We start from the raw sequence: 7,424 nt of genomic DNA, 5'->3' as shown, positions 1-7,424 counted from the left end.
AGCTGAGTCCCAGGGAGTGAGTGCAAGCTTCTTCGCTCACCCTTCTCAACTCTCCGAGTGGCCACATGAGAGCCTCCTTATCTCGTGGACCTGAACTGTGGAACCTCCAGATCAGAATTCCTGCCTACAACACAGGCAGCCTACATTCACTTTCCATGTCCATATTTGCGCCTCTTCCATACACCTGTTATTTATTTTTTTTCTTCTTGGTTAGGATTGAGAATGCCCCCTAATTGATTAGATTTTTGAGCTGAGGATCGAACCCAGGGCCTTGCGCTTGCTAGGCAAGCACTCCACCACTGAGCTAAATCCCCAACCCTAGATTGTGGCTTTTATTGCCAGTTACCCATGAGCTGCCATTTACTTAGCGACTCTCTCAAGTCTATATTCTTCAAGTCTATATTGATTACTCTCTCGTCTATATTCTTCCTAGCTAGAAGATAGAATCTCATGGTTTTGGGTTTTTAAGATATTCAAGCTGCAATTCAAGCTGGCCTCAACTATGCAGCCTAAAGATGATCTTGAATTTTACTTTTAAAACTTAATATTGTGTGCATAAGTGTGCACTTGTGCACATTCCGCATGCTGTGGAGCACAGCTCTGCTTCTCTCCTACCATGTGGGTCCTGGAGTTTGAACTCAGGCTTGACAGTAAGTGCCTTTATCCACTGAACCATCTGGCTGGCCCTTTTAATTTTCTGTCTTTTCTTTTCCTTCCTTCCTTCCTTCCTTCCTTCCTTCCTTCCTTCCTTCCTTCCTTCTTCCCTCCCTCCCTCCCTCCCTCCCTCCCTCCCTCCCTCCCTCCCTCCCTCCCTCTTCTTTGAGACAGGGTTTCTCTGTATAGTTTTGGTGCCTGTCCCAGAACTTGCTCTGTAGATGAGGCTGGCCTCGAACTCACAGAAATCCACCTGCCTCTGTCTCCTGAGTGCTGGGATTAAGGCATGTGTCACCACTGCCCCATGTGGCTCTTTTATTTTTTTAAAGGATTTAATCTTCTAATTTCTTAAATTTATTTTTATTTACATGTATGCATATGTATTAATGTATCCTACATATGTGCATGCCTGTGGAGGCCAGAAGAGGGCATCAAATCTTCAGGAGCTGGAATTACAGGTGGTTTTGAACCACTCAACAGGGTTCCTGGAAACCTTTTTATTTTCATAGTGTGTGTGTGTGAGTGTGTGTGTGTGTGAATGTGAGAGAGACAGAGACAGACAGGGCCCTGTTGTGTTTAACAGACGCTTGCACGAGCATGGGAGTAGTTATTTGCTGGAACAAGGGAAACTTACAACAGAGGCTACAGCACTAAAGACTTGTCAGACATGGTGGGGCGTGCCTTCAATCCTAGCAGAGACAGGAGATCTCTGTGATTCTCTTTGAGTTCCAGCCAGGGCTACATAGTGAGACTCTGTGCCCGTAGGGGAAAACAAAACAATTTAAAAAGGCTAGAGCAATGACCATGGGGTTGAGAGCCCTCCATGTTCATTTCCCCGAGTTCATTTCCAAGCACACACATCACAACTCAGTTCTAGATCTAATACATTCTTCTGGACTCTGTGGTCATCTACACACACGTGCACATAAAAACACACAGTGCATACATGCAGAAATGACACATAAATTTAAAAATATACAATAAATCTTTTAAAACAGAAAAAGATTTGATATCCCCAGCCAACTAGTAACTATCAGTAGATCCTCAGGGAGGGTGGGGTCATAAATCCCTCCCCCAACCCCGGGATAGAATATGGTTGGGTTCCATCTTGTGCTATGAGTTCCTGAGTACAGCAACATATCATGTTCAGAAAACTGTTTCACAGACTCCTTCCCATCCTGCAGCTGTTACATTCTTTTTGCCTTGTCTTTACTGTGTTCCAGAGCCTTAAAAGTGCTGATACAGATGTCCTGTCTAGGGCTGAGCATTCAACAGTCTCATTTCAACATATTAACCAGTTATGACTGTTAACCATTGGCCACTGTAAACAGAAGCTTTTCTGTCCAAGGCTGAGAGCCACACTGATCTACTCATGGTATGAACATGAACATATAGAAGGTACGTTTGACTGCATGTCCATTCAGCAGGGCAGCAGGCTTCCCCCAGGGCTGATGGCCTCCTTAGAATGGGTGTTTTTGTTTATTGGTTGGTTTTTGTTTTGTTTTCGAGACAGGGATTCACTGTGTAGCCCTGACTGTCCTGGAACTCACTTTGTAGACCAGGCTGGTCTCAAACTCAGAGATCTGCTTGCCTCTACCTCCTGAGGGCTGGGATCAAAGGTTTTACCAAGCCTGTATCACTATGACTGGCTCTAGAATTGGCTTTGGACCATCCATGAAGGATGCCTTTGTTCAACCTTTTTTTTCTGAGACAGGGTTTCTCTATGTAGTTTTTGGTGCCTGTTGTGGATCTCGCTCTGTAGACCAGGCTGGCCTCAAACTCACAGAAATCCGTCTGGCTCTGCCTCCCAAGTGCTGAGATTAAAGACATGCGCCACCACTGCCCAGCTCTGTTTAAACTTTTTAAAAAACTGTTTTTAAATTAGCTTACAAAATAGTAGGTTTACATATGGGCGTTTTCATATTAACATTGGTTAACCTTTCCCCAGCCCCTCCCTCCCCACACCCATTCACATCACACAGTGCTACTACCCTCCCTTCTTTAAGGCCTTTCCCAAGCCCACTTGCCCTTTTTAGCTCCTGGCCTCTAGAAGCACTCTAGGACAAACACACAAATCTAAAAATTTTAAGCAGCTAGAATCCACACTGATAAGAATGTATCATTTGATACTTCAAGAATTTCTGTGAGTGGGGCAGTGGTGGCACATGGTGTACTACTCAACAGAAGCTGTAAAGAAGGCTATGCACAGCAGCAATCTATTATCAAGTACAAGTGGTATATACAAGATCCGGCCTGAGCAGGTCCTGAAGGCACAAGTAAGCCACATGAAGAAGTTGCCAAATGCCTCTTGTTTCTAGTCCCATTATAATGTCATCTGCTGCCAAGCATGCACCTGTAGCCTCATGGGGTGTGCCCTGTGATCTGTTGACTGAGGAAGAGAAGACTAGGGCCTGGTTTACTAATGGTTCTGCAGGCTGTGCAGGTGTGGGGGACCAGCCCCCACCTTTACCTGGGTACTCTTGAGGAGTGAGGGATAAGAAATTTAGATAGAAGTGTAGAGGGGAGAGGGAAAGACAGAAACACAGGATAGCCTCGGGAGGGCCAGGATCCTTATCCACTGGCCCAGAACTTTATTCATTTATAATAATGCCAAGGACAGGAGCAAAAGACCTCTCCCTTGCTAGATGCAGCCAAGTGTAGACCCTTCCAAACACCTGGTATCCAGGCCTGTGGTCCAATAATCTTCTAATCAGGCACCACCCAGAAGTGGACAGCTGCATCATTACAACCTCTTTCTGGGACAACCCTGAAAGACACTGACAAAGAGAAATCTTCACAGTGGGCAGTACACATGACATATATTTTATTTGGAAGGAGAAATGGCCAGGTGTGTGGTTGTTCACTGATTCATGGCTGTAGCCAATGGATTGGCTGGATGGTCAGGGACTTGGAAAGAGCATGATTAGAAAATTGGTGAGAAAGACATCTGAGGAAGAAGTATGTGGATAGATCTCTCCAAATGAAGATGTGAAGATACTGTGTCCCATGTAGATGCTCACCAAAAGGTGACTTCAGCTGAGGAGGAGTTCAGTAATCAAGTAGATAGGAAGACCTGTTCAGTGGACAGTCAGTCTTTTCCCCAGCCAACCCTGTCACTGACCAATGGATCTATGAACAAAGTGGCCATGGTGGCAGAGATGGGGTTATACATGGGCTCAACAACATGGACTTCCACTCAGCAAGGCTGACCTGGCTACAGCTCCTATTGAGTGCCATATCTGCCAACAGCAGAGACTAACACTGAGTCCCATATGTGGCACCATTCCTTGGGGTGAGCAGTCAGTGACCTAGTGGCAGGTTGACTGCACTGGCCACTTCCTCTATGGAAAGGACAACACTTTGTCCTTACTGAACAAATAATTATTCTGGTTATGGATTTGTCTTGCCCAAACCACCATCCATAGACTTATCCACCACCATGGTATTGCACACAATATTGATTCTGACAAAGGAACTCACTTCACAGCCAGAGAAGGGCAACAGTGGCCCACGATCACAGAACCCACTGGTCTTACCATGTCCTCCACCATCCTGAAGCAGCTGGTCTGACAGCAGGATGGAATAGCCTTTTGAAGACACAGCATGTGTAGTGGGAGAAACTTACAGATACAGTGAGGAAAGAGTTTATTTGGCTTATACACTTTCACATCACCATTCATCATCAAAGGAAGACAGGACCAAAACTCACACAGGGCAGGAACTGGAGGCAGGAGCTGATGCAGAGGCCATGGAGGGGTGCTGCTTCCTGGCTTACTCCTCAGGGCTTGCTCAGCCTGCTTTCTTATAGAATCCAGGACCACCAGGGATGGCACCACCCACAATGGGCCAGGCCCTCCTCCTTCAATCACTAATTAAGAAAGTTAGGTTACAGCTGCACCTTATGGAGTATTTTCTTGTGGCTCCCTTCTCTCAGATAACTTTAGCTTGTGTCAAGTTGACATAAAACTATTCGGCACAGCTTTGTTTGCATCAATGTCCAATATATGGTACAGTTTCTCCCACAGCCAAGATCCACAGGTCCAGGAATCTTCAAGGGGTGGAAGAGGAAATGGTTCCACTCACTATCACCCTTAGTGACCCACTAGGAACATATTCGCTTCCTGTTCCTGCAACCTTAAGTTCTGCTGGCCTACAAGTTTTAGTTCTAGATGGAGAAGCTCTCCTGTCAGGAGACACAGCAAACATTCCATTGGACTGGAAGCTGATTTCCCCTGGCCACTGTGGGCTTCTGATGCCCTTAAGCCAACAGGCTAAGAAAGACACACCAATATTAAGTAAGAGGGGTGACTGATCCAGGTTACCAAGGGGAAATTGGATTGCTTCTCCCAATGGAGGAGGACAGATTATGTCTGCAGTGTAGGAGATCCTTTAGGGTCTCTTGGTGCTACCATGCCCTGTGATTAAAGTCAATAGGAAACTACAACAGCCTGATCCAGGAAGGATGACAAAGGGCACAGACCCTTCAGGAATGAAGGATGGTTTCCTCCAGGAAAAGTCAAGACCTGCTGAGGATGAGGAAATGCAGAATGGATAGTGGAGGAAGGTAGTTAGAAATACCAGCTAAGGCCACGTGACCATTTGCAGAGAGAAATTACAACTTACATGAGTATTTCTGTCATATTTTGTTAAGTATGTGTTTGTATAGATACTTGTGGCTTCTTTCCTTGATTTCTTTATCATGTTATGTAACATCAGTAACATCAATTAAGAGAACATCAGTGGTGATCATATTTGAGACTTTCCATTTGTAAAAAGCCATTGTTGGACTAGCTGGACCACAGCCTGTAAGCCATTCTAGTAAACCCCGTGTGTATGTGTGTGTGTGTGTGTGTGTGTGTGTGTGTGTGTGTGTGTGTGTGACACACCCACCCACACACCCATATATTCATCTATCAGTTCTTCTCTAGAGAACCCTGATGAATAGAGACCTTGCTTTTTTAATTCTTTGAGCTATATCCTTAATGAAACTGACCATTCATTCTAAAGTGGCTGCACCATTTTATATTCTCATCAGCAGTAAACAAGGGTTCCAGTTTCTCCGTCCTTGATGACAGTTTTTTTGAAAGTGGGTCTCATAGATCCTGGGCTTATCTTCAACTTACTCCACATCTGGAGATGACCTTGCTATTCTGATCTTCTTGCCTGAACCTATCAAGGGCTAGGATTACAGGCATGTGTCACCACATGTCACTTAAGTCATGATGAGGACTGAACTCAGGGTTTCATGCACGCTGGGTAAGCATTCAACGAGCTGAACTGCACCCCAGTCCCTACCTCACTTTGTTGTTTTGTTTGTGGGTGCAAAACCACAGATCTGATCTCAAAGGGAGAAGGAATTTTTCTGGAGCCAGCTATGACCAGGGAACAGGTTCAGATTACCCCAAACAGCATGTTCCCACCTGGAAGTAGCTTCACAAGCTATGTAACAAGACAGAGTCATAAATCAAAGCCCTTTGAAAAGTGGCCAAGCAGGGAGATCTCTGCTCTCAGCCCCAGATGTCATCTGATAGCCCTTTGATTGGTGGAAAGTAGGGTTTTGTCATTCCAAAGGTTGGCTATTTGGAGATGAATTGTAAATAGGCTCTGGACCTCTCCACACCACTGAGGTTCTAATGGTTCAACAGCTTTTGCACATACCGTTATTTCCAGGAATTCCCATTCAGTTGATAATTGGCACTCTAATGGGGGTGTGGGAATACCTCACTGTGGCTTTGATTTGGTATTCCAAATAATTAGTAATGTGTATTTCTTTTGAACACTTCATTGGCCTGAATGTTCTTAAGCACGACCCACATTACCCATACACTTAGTATCTGCAGTACTGTTTGGGTGAGTACACAAGTTGACTGGCTGTACAAGGGTGTACCTAACACTATTAAGTAATAACTTAAAATTGCTACAATGCCGGTTCTAAAGCATCTAAAAACCTACTCTCTCCCCTTTCTTCACCCAGAGTCTCCCCATTCCTTTACCCTTTCCTGGGATGGCAGGGACTTGGTTTGTTCCTGGCTATTGCTCAATGCTAATGAGGTGTGCTGCAGGGTGTTTGAGGACACAGTTAAAACCCAAGATGCCAGTCAGAGTCAATGCTCAGGATTGTTAGTCCTCCAGATGTTTCCTCTCAAAGAGCCCAGAGCAGGGCTTCCTGGAAAATGTCAGCATTAAGTGGGAGCACTGCCAGTGGTAGAGCACTTGCTGAGCTTGTGCACAGCTCTGAGTTCAATTCCAGCACCACAAAAATCACACCAGCGGCAGCAGCTAAGGAGATGGTTCTGTGGGTGACGAGCTTGCTGCACAGACACGAAGGGCCTGAATTTGGATGCCTAGTGCCTGGCATGGTGGTGAGCGCTTGCAATCCCATGCTAAGACGGAAGGCTCTCAGGGGCTAACCAGAGAGACCCTGCCTCAAGAAAAAGAATGGCAGAGAGTGATGAAGGAGACACCTGACATTTTCTGGCCTCCAGGCCCATGCGCACACAAGCACACACACACACACACACACACACACACACACACACACACACACACGGGGGGGGGGGGGGGGGCTGGGGCTTCAGAGACAGCTCAGTTGGTAAAGTACTGGTTACATAAGCATGTGGACTTGAGTTGAATCCCCAATATCCATGTAAAAGCTGTGTGCAGTGTGACATACCTACAATCCCAGTGGTGTGTGTGTGTGTGTGTGTGTGTAGGTGAGAGAGACAGACAGACAGACAGACAGGCCGACCGACAGAAGGATACCTGGGGCT

Source organism: Onychomys torridus, chromosome 8 (assembly GCF_903995425.1).
Source record: "Onychomys torridus chromosome 8, mOncTor1.1, whole genome shotgun sequence".
Lineage (NCBI taxonomy): Eukaryota > Metazoa > Chordata > Mammalia > Rodentia > Cricetidae > Onychomys > Onychomys torridus.
The sequence above is the reverse complement of the archived record's forward strand: the minus strand, read 5'-3'. Positions refer to the sequence as shown.